The following is a 16,190-nucleotide window of genomic DNA, read 5'->3' as shown; positions in this document are numbered from 1 at the left end:
TAGGAAATATCTAAACCAAGGATCAATTTGTGGTGTATATTGTAATGACGAAATATTTATCTGCCACAATAATTATGGTTGAATGCAAAATTTTGAAGTTTTCAAAATGAAAAATCTTGAAATTCGATTTCTCCCAAAAGCAGTTCTGGGTTAGAAAGGGTTAAGTTTTAAGTTGCGCATTTTTACCTTCAATAAAATTAAAGAAGAATACTCTAAATTGGTAATTATATGCGGCATTTCTGCAGATAAAATAATATTTTTTACGAGATGTGAGATACGAACAGTGCACTGTAAAAATATTTTGTAAAATACAGTGTGAATCAGAGGCACTATAGATGGCAATGAATGCTGTCGTATTGCTCAAATAAAATATTAGTATAAACTAGTATTTTTAAATAAATATTGTATCAGTGTCACAAAATCATTGGCATTGCCCAGTAACTTTTTATGTGCCCAATAGATTAAAGTTGTTGAGTATTAATTAGTAGTCACACCCTTTCCCTATGGAGCCGAGCAGAGAGGACGGGAGAGAATCACGTGTAACGTAGTTGCGGAGGCCGAGGAAGGGATTGACATGCTCCGAAACATCAGCTCATTCGCAGGGGATGGGAGGATAAGATACGAGAAGGCATACCTTCCGCTTCCCTCGTTCTTCTGGCTTGCCAAAGAGAGCGCTGCTAATTCGGTCCCGCTTGTGAAATATGCGCTGCGCCCTTTATGAAGAACAACCTTTAAAATGAAACGAGTTAGGCTCTCCGTTGCCGCTAATCGTGACAAATATTGACATTTTATTTCCATGATACAGTGTTTCTCTCTACCCGCTTTTTGATTTTCACCTTTGACATAGGGTGCATCTATCACCGCAAAGGTTTAGCAAGAATGTATCCAGCTTATTATAATATGCCCACGTGGTCGAAGCTTGTGAAATTATTTCCTCCTGCGAGCGAAAGGAATAGCCCTAATAAATTGATTTGTTGACATGTGAAGGTAACCTTTATTCAAGTGGAATGTACTTGACAAATATTTTTTCCCAAGCATAAACTGAGATAAATGTGCACGTTGTTGAGATATCTAGGAAATTGCTCCTGGCTGTAGCTGTTGACGCAAAGTGGGTTCAAAATTTTATATCTCATCATCAGAAAAGGTCTTCAGGCTACTGATACCATAGTCCTGGCGAAGGCTTACCAGTTATGCGAATGGGTAAAGGTGACTGAAACCCTTGAATGTAAAGGAATGAGGACACTGATTTGTGAACTTAAAATAAATATCTTTATGCCTCTAATTTTTTTTCTTTCATTATGTGATTAACAGATAAAAAACTATTAGTTTAACGCTTCAAGTAGATTTTTTGTGTGAATCTAATTGGAATGGCTCTCACAGTCTTATTCGGAAGTACTGCTTGAAACACGTAATTCTGAACACAGTCAGACGCACGATGAAAAAGTATGCATGTCAAAGATGAAAATCCCCCGGAAAAAATATTTCGGCCAAGAATAAGAGTGGCGTAACTGGTAGCATATCTACCCGACACATGGGAGATCAGGGTTCAAAACCCGGCGAAGCTATATAATTTTTTCATGGCAAATTTCATTATTGGTGTATATTCTTAGGAATGAATGCGGATGATGAAAAAGTCCAACCTTCCTGATTATAGCCACTGAACCCTTCTAAACAAATAGGTACTCTGGTGAATTTGTGGTATGATTTGCCTTATATTCTGGGCGGTATTGCTTCATATTTCTTGGTAACTGGGTGCAAAAGTATATAAGAAAAAATATTCGAACAATGACTCGGAGAAGTCGACCACCATGAGTGTTAATTAATGGAATCAAGGTCTTTTCCTCCGTCTTCTGGTTCTGTTTGAAATATTGTTCTTTCCAATATTCAGGGCTTAGGTCTTCAGACAGTTAATGAATAAGTACTATCTAAAAATATTTCATACTGAAGCGCATCTCTTTAATTTACGGCAGTATTTATCGCAGAAAGGTTATAAAGGATTTTTGATGCATGAGGTGATTCTCATATTCTCGATTTCCATTTTGTGAAGTTTCTAGCTGTTTGTTTGATTTTGTAAATACTAATATGTTTTGAAATGTGATGTTTTTTCCTTTTATTATTTCAGCTTTATAATTACTGTACTGCGAAACGAGAAGAAATCCACGATAGTTTAAAAATGACTACATATTTGGTACTAGGGTATTTACGTGAAGGCTAAGTTAATGATATCAATGTGGCAACAGAAGCTCACGCTAGCACAATTTTCCCATGATCCCTTTTAAGGAAAGAGTTCAATTACTTATGACGTTACTTTTTTGCTTCATTCTCATGAATTGTCGACGATCTCTCTTGCCGCATTCATCGAAAACCAAGGATATAAACCACATTCATTTCATATCTCTGACATCAGTTTTGAGCCATTTGAAGGATCTAAGACGGCGATTATTTCAGCTGACATCTTTCGAACGTGCACCTCCTTGCTACTGGTTAATTTATATATGTCAGATACTTATGGATAATATAACCTCACTTGCAGTTTCTTCGACGTAAACATGTAAGATTGAAATATGATGAAGCACGTCATTGGATAAATAACTTGTCTGAAGTTTTAGTGCCCGTAATCTTGGGATCTGACTTTTTCAACATCTACTTGTCCATGCATAGTACCCAGTCATAGGAAATCAAGCTGTGAGTTTCATACTGCTTATTCCTCTCGTATGCTAAATGATGTCCGTATAAATTATTTTCGCAGTGAGCCTCACTTAAGATCGCATATCAATTCATTATTTCACCATTCAATGTTATTACTCTCTTACACCAGTTATGCTGCTTGATCTTGTTATTGAATATTAAATCCAAGGCCTTAGCCTAGAGCTACTCAATCTGGGCCAGATATCTTGCAGACGTATTCCCTGCCCGCCATTTTTCATAGCGTGAATTTGAATTATATGCCACATATAAATTATATTACCACGATTGAAACTTCGCCGCCTGTTTGGCGGAACAAGACCTTATATGGAGGCAAAATTGCACCATTTCATATTGAGTCGATATAAACGCAGTAAGTTAAATATTCTTCCTGTGGTGGGAGTTTTGCCTTAGGAATAGTTGTGACTCCTCGCAAATTGATCTCTCTGGTTCAATATTTCGAAGCGGTATTCAATGGAGAAAATGTTAATCATCGACAACTTTTTGTAGTCTTGTCCGAATTATTGTGGCATTCATCGTTTGGACGTGAAAATTGTTTTGGTGATATCTTTCGCATTATTGCAAACATTTCTCAAGGTGTTATATTATTTTGATGATCATTAAGAGATATTTTTTGTTGCATGTATGATTATAATCAGGGGCCTTATGTTCACATGCTTATTAATGCGTTGGGTTATTCCAAACAAAATTATGTTATTTAGGTATATTTAAAGGAGTAATGATAATTATTATCCTAATTTTAATCAAAAGGACGTCTTTATAACAAAATGCATTCACCAAAATTTAAAGTAACTTGATATATAGCTAATTTCCAAGCCGTATAGAGTCGCTCCGGAGGATACTACCTTTCTGCTTTCTATTATACCGATTATGACGTGAATATTGTTCTAGCCTGGAACGCATTTGAAAACATTCACTCTCTCTGTGATCCAATCCTAATGTTTTTTTGATGTGTAGGCGTAGGACTCATCCCGGAGTAAGTAACTGGCGTGGGAATTTTTAGGGATGCAGGATAATGGGGCCCGTTTATTCTTTGATGAAACCATGCAACAATTGGATTTTCGTTCGCGGTATCGGAAGACTTCGTCCGCATTCGATATCGGTACCATTCCTTGCGTAACCAAAGGCTCTACATGCTATTGTATCGCGCTCCCATATGTGTAAAAAGAGCATAGCCCTGATATCTCATCCAACGATTTGATCGATGGATTTTTCTCTTTAATAGGAAAATCGTTGTCACATTAATGGCTGATGCCAGGTCTCGCTATTTAGTGGGCCCTTTCCGCTTCTACAGCGGTGAGGTGTTTACCCCTTCCCTCCCTTTCAACCCTATCCCTATCCCAGATGCGTCGTCGGGTTCCTATCGCGGCGGCGCCTCTTTCCTTTTTCCTTCCCTTCCAACCCCCTTCCCGGGTGATTGTGCGAATCAGCACGGCTGCTGGGTCCCGGCCCCGGTGCGTTGTATCCTCGCAGGACTCCCCTGGGCCCTCATCTCTTGTCCTGATACATCCACGTACCAACACGCAAGCAGCCTCAATAGGCGTGTGGCTGGGGTGTTGACGTCAGCCATTTACATAAAAAAAAGAAAAAGGATGTGCATGTACTGACTTCCACCTAGCTTTTATTTAAGGTCGGGGAAATGTAATTCCCATATCATTCCGTACCCCAAAATATCTCCCTTAATTTATCTTTCCTGTAGGATCTAGAAATATAGTGAGGTTCTACATCGGTCATCTCCGTGTCCCTCTGAAATATTTATATTCTTGCAGAAAATTTTCTGCAACTCATACGCCGAGAAAACCTAAGATCATTTATATTCTTAATTGCACAAGAAATCTAAGGCTATAAACTAACCTTCGAGTGCCTATCGGCTACCAGCCATATTTGTTTAAAAGCTGTGTTGCGCTTTGTGTTCGCCCTTAGCAGTCTTTGTCGATTCGTACAGCTCTCTGTAGTATTTTACTAAGTTCACGGATTAAGTCTTTCCTCGTAGGATCCTATGTACTCGCGGCCTGACGACTTCAAAGTAGTACCTCATCTCTCACTATTTCGTCCGTAAATCATTCCACTTCAAGCTTAATGAATCTTACCTTCTTCCAGGCTCTGAGCGATATGGTGGAAGATATCGTTACTCCCAGATATTTCAATATATCTGTCACATTCATATAAAAACCATGCACGATATATAGATGAGAATAACTGAGCGGACCACGCCAATCACCGGTGTATCAATGGAGTGAAATAGGTTGGGACCCGTCATCGAAATGTGATACGTTAATTCGGTTCGACGAATGAGAAAGATAAGTATGAAGAAAAAAAGTACACGTTCGGCCATATTCTCATTATTTAAAAAAATGCGATTGTTGCCGCCCACTTTTCTTTAGTAAATGACGTCATTGGAGATCTGGATCATTAATTCCATAAATACTCTACACAGGATTCTCCACTCCCTTGGTTCCTGTGATTCCCACCGATCGCATCAAATAGCGGCGCTGATGTAGCGAGCCCCGGTTGTTCCCAAGCAATACACGCCCACAAGAGGCACGCTACGCGGCGAATTTGAATCCACGTTTCGCAACGCAGAGCTGTGAAGGGCAAAATTTGCTGGCGGAGCGGGAGCTCTCGTGGCGTCGACGCAACGCGGAGCTGTGAAGGCACCCTAATATGGCCGCGAGAGGCACGCTTTGCGGCGAATTTGAATCCATGTCTCAATCGTTCATTGCTAAGAAATAAAGTTCGTGTCAACTGTCCACGAAAATATAACTATCACAGTGAGTTTATGTAGTTTCCTGGTGGTGAAAATGTACGTTATCACAAAATCGGTACGCTAATTCACGTTGAGAGAAGGGAAGAATAACTGGGTAAGGAAACGCTGTTAACTTTCCCTAGCCTGAATTAAGTTTGAGGGCCCATAGATATCAACCATGTCTTTAAACTTCCGACACCTATGTTTTAGAGAATTAAGAATGATTCCTGCGCAGCTCATAAAGAAGAGCACTCGTTGACATCATTACCAGACCACCTAGGCACACTTGGGGAAGGGTCAGATCCGGTATTAGGTCCATAGCAAGAATTTTTATCATACATATGATAAAAATTCTTGCTATGGTCCTGTATCCCCAACCGCTTATTTTCCCTCAGCTCCCAATCGTAGCCTGAGCTGCATCCGGGCACAAAACACCGAGATTTACCCATGATATTTCGTAAATATCTTACTGGTGGAGAAATACTAAAAAAAAACACCAAAATCGGTGAAATACTCGGCTCACAGAGGATGATAACAGCCGCTCACTCATAAGCCGCCACTGACAACAAGCCAAATGAAAGGAATAGTAGTGTCGGTCGCGCCACAAGTGGCAAAAGTTGGAACTTGAATTAATGCGCGGGACCCGTGTTCAAATTATGACTGCTACCGCCACCTATTGGGGCCTCCTTAGTAATGTAAACTCTATGATTAATTCGCTCAGATACTCCCGATCCTTGACGGTATTAATGAGTCACTAGAGTGCTAATAACAATGAACCACATGAGATGGATGCGCGACGTCGAGGAGTTTCTCTTCATAGCACGGCAACATTTAGTGACGTCATAAACTTACGTATTTGGAAAAGGGCTAAGGCTGTTGGCTTTTTCCTGGGAATGATTCGATAAGTAGAGTACGGATTGAAAAATGTTATAAACTTTTTTTTTTAATTTTCTAACCTCTATCAAAATCAATTATAAATGACAGTCGGTGGCCTTTCCCGTTCTCTCCTGTTCGTAATTGTAGTTCTTGCGCGTTTTATTTCGAGTTAAAATTTTTCTCGGTTTCCTGGTCGGAGGGACGCGTAATTTATTCTCCCAGGAAATCTTTTAAGTCAGAGAGTATTTGGAATTCACGAGTGTGGATCGTGTGCAGTTGCATCTAAACGAGCAACTTCCTTGTTTCCTAGCTACCCAAGTATTTAAAACTAAGAACTACCCGGCTAGTTCTTCGAAAGGACGCGATTTCTACTTTGTCGCCCGTAATTAGCAATCCTTTATTCTCGAGAGAGCTGCGGGACTTTTCGGACGGTAGCCAATGCTGACTGTGTTCGTATTTTGCACTGAGGGGAGATTTTTTTTCAATTTCGTCCCATCTTAGTTTTCTCCCTTCCAGTAACCTTGTGTCCATTCGTACGGAATTTAGAATTAGATCCGCAGAATATATTTCCCTCTCTAAATTCTTTGAAAACACTCGGAAGAAGGGTAAAGTGGGGTAGAGGACGAGATAAGTTTGCTGGTCCATGGAAAGGCGACGCAATGCCTTTCCCATCCGACTTATCCAGTTTCCTGTACTGCATCTAAAATTCCCCCCTTCAATTTGTAGTCACTTGTTTTTTCTCTCACATGCATAGCATTGAATTCCAGAAGAGAGAGAATTTGTCGTACTTATTACGTTACTATTTAAGCATTCAACCGATTTAGGTTGGCATCAAGTTCACTTGATTCTAAGTCCACCTGATGACGGACTATTGCGATAATTAAAAAAATCGCCTCCATGGAGAATACATAGCGGTTATCGCTGCTTTAACGACTTCAGTAGTATGAGTAAGACTGCAAATTTGATGCTCATATTTTGAAATTCTGTGCTGAATGCTGGATCGGTCATCCGTTGAAGGCGGTGCATTTGATTTCAGGATTTGGGAATGAAATAAAACGTTGACGCGAAGTCCCATAGGTCTGAATGTGTTGATTTCGGACGGCAGTGGCTTACAAAGTAATTATTCTTATCCAAAGCCCTGAATAAAACAAGTAACTTTGTTCGTAGACACGCTCACAAGTGGAAATTTATATACACCACGGATGGAATTCGCCATGAAAAAATATTTTGGCCTACCAATGACTACACCTCGCCTAGGCTTAGATAGGTAAGCTATCAGCCCATATCTATTAGAAATTATCTCAGGATCAGTTGTGTACCTGGCATCACACCTGACAGACAATTGAGAGATCCGGGTTCTAATCTCGACTAAGCCAAATGATTTTTTAATGGAGAAATTCATCCGTGGTGTATATTATTATTCTTGACCCCTTACCTTTACATTGGTGGTTCATGATTAAGGTATTTTTTAACAACTGTCGTGCTGACCTCAGTAGTGTATACCTGTACCACCAGTTATGGCCATTTTAAATACTTTTGTGTTATTTCCTAACAACCAACCTTTGATGCAAGAAAATAGGTGCATGGTATCATTTAAAAGAATGAATTTTGCCTTTGTTCTTTTTTCAATTTTATTTAAAGGTCAGTACCAAAATGGCAAACCACGATTTTTCAAAAGACGGATGGCGTAATATTAAGTCAGGTCAAAAAAAAAAAATTACGGATTTTAGCGTAATATTACGCCCATTGTACCCAAAGTGTTAAAAATATCTTTCAATCAAAATTTTCAATATTCAAGCTCATAATGTGCAATACCTCTTCGAAAATGAGCGTCTTAAGATGTTTCAACCCATATTGTTTCTCTTAAGGTGAATTCTGAGAAATTGGGGCATTGAAAATTTGAAATTGTCATGCATTTCATTATGAGCGTGTGGAACAAGTGAGTCCATCGACCGGGACGTGTTTTTTTGGTTTTACTCTCGATATAGCGTTTCAGACAAAGAGGCCGCGTTGACAGTTTGAGTCTCGCAAGCAGCTGTTCCTCCTAATCCTATAATCCCTTTCCCGCGATTGAGGCTTAATCCCCTTGTCCCTGTTTGCACCCGCCGACGCTCCTTTGACGAAGATGCGTGAGGACATTTATAATTTAGGGTAAATAGACTGAGAGGCCACGTTAACGCACAAGGGGGTGGAAAGGGAGGGGTTTAGTTAATCCCAAACGCCTGAACGGAGCCGGTCCGAAAACATTTCCTTTGGTCCTTCCCTTCATCTTATAGGAACCACCCCGAGGTGTTGACACATGTTTTCGAGTCAGCTGTGTGACATGATAAAATCCATATCGTGTATGTACTACCTCTCCCTATCGTTTGGGAAGGCCAAATGGAGACCACGGGGTGAATACTCCCTAAAGATGATACAAATTGCAAAATTTTGAAATCATTGGCGCCCCGTACCCTATTATTTATTTTTGATAGAGGAAAGTAATGGTGTTATTCACACAGAACCGAAATTCATAAAAAGACCTCGTTCTATGGAAGGGAAGAAGGCTTTATTCCTTATTATGAAAGTATCCTACCGATTCAGGTTGGTTTCAATGAAGGACTTAAGAAATGTTCTGGCAGCCTCCCTTCCCTTCTTGGACTTCCCTTTTAAATTCACAATAAGGTTTACTCTCTTACATTCTATCTCAATAGTTTATTCTCTTCCTTGCTCTCCCTCGTTTACCCAACATTCTACTCTCTTACACTGCTTTCAGCATCCCCTCCCCGTTCAGTACTCGTCTCCTCCTTATTTCATCTAGGTTCTTTCTCCTCTCACCCGCCATTACCGGCACTTCGTCCTCCCTCCTCCTCTCTGTCCACTTCTCCATTCTTCACCACACCCACATCTCGAACGCCTCCAGTCTTCTCTTGTCCTTATAAAGTATCCGTGTTTCCGCACCGCAAAGCGCTTCACTCCAGATCGTACTCTTCACTAAACACTTCTTTAAACTTCTTTTGAATGATGACTCTCTCATTATCTCCTTTCTATTCATAAACGCCTCTTTTGATAGCGTAATTCTGACCCTGATTTCCGTCCGGCTCATCTCCTACAGAAGGGCAGGCACCACTGGAAATTTATCCTACGTTTACAACACGGGTCATCTTCCTTCTATCGATCTGATGAAGTAGATTGCTTATTCTATCGATTGCGTTTTTTTAATCAAAATCTGTAAACATTATTTACAGAAAATTTATCTATTGCATAGAAGAAAGCCATTGAATATGACTCGATGCATGCCCTACATTTTCTGGGATTTATTGCAATTTTATATATTCCAGATTATTGATATTTTTAAAATTTCGTTGAGTTCTAATTATTACACCCAAGGATTAAACAACGTTAGTACAATTTTTAAGGTTAAATGAACTTGATCTGATCACTATTGCACAACAGAAGTCTGCTTCGGATATGCCAAAAAGTTTTTAAAATATAAATAGAATTGAATTTTTACTGTCATGATTTTTCCATTTCGCTTAATAAAATCGTCAATACTCTGAACTCACTGTTAGTTTCGGCTTTCACTTTTGATTTTTTTTTCGCTTTCATATTATAAATTTTCTCTGCCATTTACTTGAAAAATTGAATTTGCTCATTAGTCAATTGGTTTTAATCTCGACTTCAGAGGCGTTACGCTGGCTCATACTAAAAGAGGTCTTACCTCGGTCCTCCGATCCACCTGTATTCCTCCCACATTGTTATTTCACCCTCCTGGCACCTAAGCACTATCTGCTTCGCAGCAGAATCCCGAGGGAGGCTTAGCATTCTCGGCAGACGCCTTCCGACTCTTACCATTCAAACCTCCGCCTCGTTCTTTAAACACAAGCTTACCACGGTGAGCCTTTGGAACAAGGATCCGTATTCGGCTGTTTCCTTTGGTTTACGGGTGAAGCTGAGCCTTAACCGCTCTTGTGGAGTAATTTTGAGCCCAAACTAATCGCCTTTCTCGCCGCGGAAGAATTTACACCCTCAGGGAGACTGCGAAAGATGTTAGATCGAAGCCAAGATTTCGAATCTCCGCTGTAAAGTACTGTTTCTTTGTCACTTTTTCAACTGAGAATTATTTTCTCAACTCTCTCTGTGAGATCTTTCAATGCTGAGTTACATTTTTTATTATTGTAACCGCTTCATGAAGATAAAACTACCGTAGACCCTCGCACGTTTTTTATGCTTCTACCGTAATGATGAGCACTCAAGAGAATGAAATTGAACACTCAGGTGGCATTCTAGGACCTAAAATGAAAATAAAAATTTCAGTCACACTCCGTCCCGTAAATAGGTTTCTAAGCCAGTATATCAATATCGTATTTTATGCTCGTAAACGTCTTCATGAATCAAAATCTTAAAAAAAAATATCTCATCAATGCTTCTTGCACGTTTTATTTCTAAGTAGGTAATCCTGGGGTTCTAGTTGGTGTGATGTTAGAATATTTGCTTCACACCTCGTAGCCCTGGGCTGAAATCTTGGCATTGACGGAGATTTTTCATAAACTCTGCTAAAGTACCTTGTGGAAGAGACTTAGTTTATGGGTTGCTTTAAGGGCCACATTCATTCCGCCCGTCGAATAGGACGTTAAGCTGTGGTCTCCTCGGCACCATTCATTAAGGGCAAATAGATCCCGGCGCCGAGTTTCTCTCGGTCTTTTCAACCCTTTACTCATGATTCAAATGACCTATGCTGTAGATCGCCTCCTCCGAGTGTCATAAATTCCTTTTTAGTAATCCTATTTCTTTAGCACACATCTTTCGATACGGCGCGCTACAAGAAAGCCCCTACTAAATTTCATAATCATTGTCTATTTCATTAAAAGTGTCACCGTAGTGCAATGATTCTAATAAATCTGTAAGTTAATTCGAAACTATCCAACAAAGATACTAAAATTAATACATGTAACATTCCATAGTTATAAAATTTTTACGACTTACGTTTCAGCGCTGCTAAATCATCTTCAAGGTAAAAAAATTTTATACTCGTGGAAAGTTGCATGTATTTATTTCAATGTGGAAAAAGTCCACTCTATCACTCTTAAATCTTCGGATTTTATTACCCAACGAAGACTCTAATATATAGTGATTAGAACTTATGGCGTGTAAGTTTTTCCCTCGGTGGACTCAATATCAATATATAATAGTTAACTTGACTCAGAGAAATGAAAAGCAGTCTCCAGCTTTCAGTTTATCTTACTTAGTACCTTATTATTCTTGCTTCTTCCTACTATTACTACTCAAGAACTTTGCCCATTGTCTTTGGCGTGTATTTTACAGATCATTGCCTCTTAAATGAATTTCTGGGAGAAGCCTGCTATTGCTTCACAATTCGCCTAGAATATAAATAGTCTCACATATTTTTCATCTCCCGTAGAATTACTTCTTGCATATTGCGTTACGATATAATTGTTGATTTAGTTCGCATATAATCCAGAGCTTTATTTTTCGTGAGTGTCCTCTTACTTTATTTACGCATATCGGCTGATATTTTTTATGCTCAAGGCTTAGTTATGAAATTACCTGACCGACAATTAGGCTCCGCCAAGATTCAAACTAGGATCAAAATAGGATCCCTAGTATGATCCTAGGACTCGAAACCAAGATTCAAACTAGGATTATTTTTGGATATTGAATTTTATTCTTGCGGCATACAATTTTAATTAAACCATAACGATCACAGATAGATTAGTTTAATTTCACATTCATTTTAAACGAGAGGTACTACAAAATAAATATTTCTGCAAAAAGCATAATTCATACGCTGTAGTCTTGCAATAAATACTCAGGATGGAAATCAACTGAGGTACTCAGCAACTGTTTAAAATGTCTGACGAATTAAAATATGAAATCTTAAGCTTGCTAATTGTTGATCAAAACATTTTTGTTGATTTTTGGGCAAAGCAAATTTTTTGACTCTAAGCTGCTCTTCCGTGAGCATATTAAATCCATTTCCACTCGCGCTATGTCTTTGGTGGGTATGATGTATTGCCACTGTGAGGTGTTGGATTTAATTGCCTTCGCACGCACCATCTTCCTTTCCTGTGTCTCTCCGGTCCTAGAATACTGCAGCCAAATCTGGTCTACGGCCCCACCTTCTTCATTAAAGCTCCTAGAACGCCCGTTGAATTTTTTCCTTTCTATTGTCCGTTACCACCACTTGCCTTTTCGTAACTTCTCCCTCAATAAGATTAGATCCTTTCTTGGCATTGCAACTTTAGCTGATCGCCGTATCCTCAATGACCGAAGACTCTTCTTAAATATCATTAATGGCAAATACTGATCATCTGGCCTTCTTTCTTTTTTTCCGCTTCGTGTTCCTTCGCGCACGACTAGGTCGAGTGACCTATTTCCTTGTTTCACCCCCCGCCTTTCTGTCTCTAAACGTTCTTTTCTATTCAGACTTTTATTTCTATTCAGATTTCTTTATTCAGACTATTCTTCCATTAACTCCTGTGCCAAATGTGTTCCAAATTTTGATCCTTTTTTTCATCCTTCATCTACCTTGCACCATCAGTATCGTAATTTTCCCCTTATTCCTCGCACCACCCGATGAAATTTTCTATTCTTAGTTATTTATTTGTAACTACTGTTGAATATTTTCTGTTCATAATTGGTTACGTAGCTCAATATTATTAAATTGTTTCTCCTGTTAGTTTGATTCCTCTGAAATTGGCCTCGTGCTGTTTTTGGACTGGATTAAATAAATAAATAATTAAATAAATACTTCGTAATCAAAACACCTAAACACTCACCGTAAAGGTGTGACCCTCTCCTTATGCTAACAATGTGTGTGATCCGTCTTTGATGCCTAGGGGGAAGCCTTTGCAGCTCATATTGGTAAACATGAATGCTTCATATATGGAAGTGATTCATTGTTTACTTCTCTGGCATTGGTGACATTATTTAAGGTGGAAATAATAAGCGACATTGAAAATTATCTTCTTAGTTTGTGTGTGGATTACAAATATTCAGGGCCCACAGACTTCATGAAGCAAAGAAGGCGCGTGTAATACTGTTTTAGTAGCTGCATACCACTACCATCAGTGTGATAAGTGTTCTCTGAGTTTTTAAATATGGCTTATGTTTCAAATTGAAACGTGGGGAGGTTTGTGCTTGAAAGAGGAAAATAAAATTATTTCCGTTGGATACTTAAATCTAAGGGACTAACCCTGATAACAAAAATATAAGTTTAGCAGAAAAAAATTATTCTTTTAAAGATTTTTCCTGCCATACAATCTTTTGTATATTTTTATTTGATCTTTATAATGCAATATTTTGCTTGAATTTTGGATCATTTTGATATATTTTTTTGTATTTTTAAAAGGCTTTTAAGCATTTTACAATATTTTAAAACACTAGAAAAAGGAAAGACTTGCAGGCGAGTGATGTGGAAATATTAGTATCATAATTCCAGGTATCAGCTAACAGTTGATTTTAAGTTTGTCGTAGTTTGCCCCGTGTAGCATTGACTAATTTAGTAATGCTATCTCGCAATGTTGGGAGTTAATGAGACGGTAGGACATGGATCGTTTTAGTTCTCAGTATGATTTGCAGGGAGAAATATTTTGTAAAATATTTACCTGATTTTATATTGTCTTGCCATAATCTAAAGATATTCGGGAAAATTACGACTTTTACTGGTTTTCAGAATTGTCTTTTCGTTCCTCTTTCGGGATTGAGACCGAGGAATTATTCTTTTCTCGGCAAAATTTCTTCTCTAGTCCCGGGGTTATCTTTAAGTCGAAAATAAATAACCTGTATTCTCACCGATATTTTTACTTGAGCCGGCTGACTGTAATTGGCGTTGATGTGCGTCGGACTCCTCGCGACATTTTTCTGTTTCCCGTCAAACATCGTTAAGGCTCTTTTACACTGTGTGGGAGTTTAAAATGTTTGAGCTGATGTGCCTTACAGTACATAAGAGCCGTAGGCAGGTTTTAAACCTGAAAATTTATCCATTACAAAGTTTTATTGACAATTGATTAACTGCGTACATATTTTTAGAATTTTGATTTTACCTTCTTCAATATTATAACTTAACCTACTATGATTAAAATATTTGATTCTTAGAAAAAATATTAAAGGGCGATATTCGATGCAAGTTTTTCATGATTATAAATAAAGGCTACTAAATGTTTTCTGTTTTAACTATTGTTTTAGGGAGTTAGTGTTTAAGTGGCATCAGAAATTACTTTTATGTTACGATAGACTACGGACCCCCTGGACGCACCCCATGGGCATACCTCCTGGCTATACCACTCTTAGGTTTCTTTTATATGAATTTCTGGGTTCAATATGTATATTTTGCAATGCTCATTCCATGAAAAAGAAAAGTTAACAAGCGTCAAATCACATGTGTCAGTCAGTGACGCTCCATTTTTATGACCAAAGAGAGGAAACCATTACTTACACAAAGTCACGATTTTGCATACGTTTAAACAACACCTAGAACTAATTTACGTATTTCGTGGATTTACTTTATCATGAATAATTTCAGAGCAATCATAAGAAACGTGACGATGTCACTAAACGGAGTTTCATTTTTGTCAGTCAGTGACGCCGACTTTGAAGTTTGAAATCTCCGGTACTACTGGGGTCACAGGGTGGTACCAAAGCCAGTGTATGCTTTCACTAACTTATTTTTGGAGGAATCCTCCAGAAAGTTCCTACATTGATTTGTATTGAGTCAAAGGGGAAATATATGAACAAAAACTGGGTGTAACGGTCAGTCAGTGACGCGTAGAAACGCTCACTACTCGGTGTGTGGGTCGAAAATAAACTGTTCAAAGGTGAAGCACGTGATTCCTCCGCTGCGAAACATATTCTCTATATTTCGTTTCGTCCCTGAGGTTAAGTTTCGACCCGAAGTAGTTTTGATTCCGATTTCGTTTCGACCCTGAGTTTAGCTCCCCAGGTTTGAAGCCATTTCATTTCGTTTCTATATTTCCCTCCCGGAAACGGAACAATTGAAATTTTACTGGTATTGACTTTCGTTTCGTTTTACTGAGTTCTGGACCTGGTCTAGCGTATGGCAGTCATCTGCGACCTGTAAAACAGGCCGCCGCACACAGTAAGGCATGTATTTTCCCAGTTTGTGGATGTGCCGGGAAATACCTTTTCCAGCGATACCGCTGGGCTTCCTCAGTCGCGGATGATCCGATTCGTGTCAGGGTGTCGTTTGGGCAGTTTTCCTTGACGTGTGCTCTGCCGTGTCCCTCGTTTGTCTCTCTCTCTTGGTGGGTGGGCTTGGTTCCGCCCGAGTTCATCCTCCCCCGCAACCCACGCACCATCCGGGCAAACCACCCACAAAGCCAAAGCATCCAATTTCCCCCTCCAATGCCCCCCATTCTACCCCTAACGGCATCCGCCTCCCTCAAGGTCGACTCGCATCGAGAGCGTAAACAAGGAAATTCCGCCACCGGCACTGCACTGTCCAATGGAAATACTTGGATAAACTGTGCCCGAGGTTACGGAAGTTACTCAATGTTAGAGGTTACTCAAGGTTAGAAGAAGGTTACTTCAATGATGCTTAGCCGTAAGAGGTTACGGAAGAGGATGAACGCAGCTGTTGGTCCCTTCCAACCCTTGTTTCGGCGTCCTTACCTTGTGGGTGAGTGTCAAAAGGGCCGGCACTGTCTCCTCTACTTATATACAGTAATTTCACGAAATTTTAACCCTGGGTAGCTGATGCCAGAAGGAACCAAAATGACCGGAGATATTTCGGTCGAAAACATAGCACTTTTTAACCACAGAAAATTTTCGGGCGAGAGCTCTGATTATTCGCGATTATTCCCAGTTTCTGGAGGTCGTGGATACATCGCGATAAGTTTTCCTG

The sequence above is a fragment of the Ischnura elegans genome, chromosome 5 (assembly GCF_921293095.1).
Source record: "Ischnura elegans chromosome 5, ioIscEleg1.1, whole genome shotgun sequence".
In the NCBI taxonomy this organism is placed as follows: domain Eukaryota; kingdom Metazoa; phylum Arthropoda; class Insecta; order Odonata; family Coenagrionidae; genus Ischnura; species Ischnura elegans.
This window is presented reverse-complemented; position numbering follows the sequence as displayed.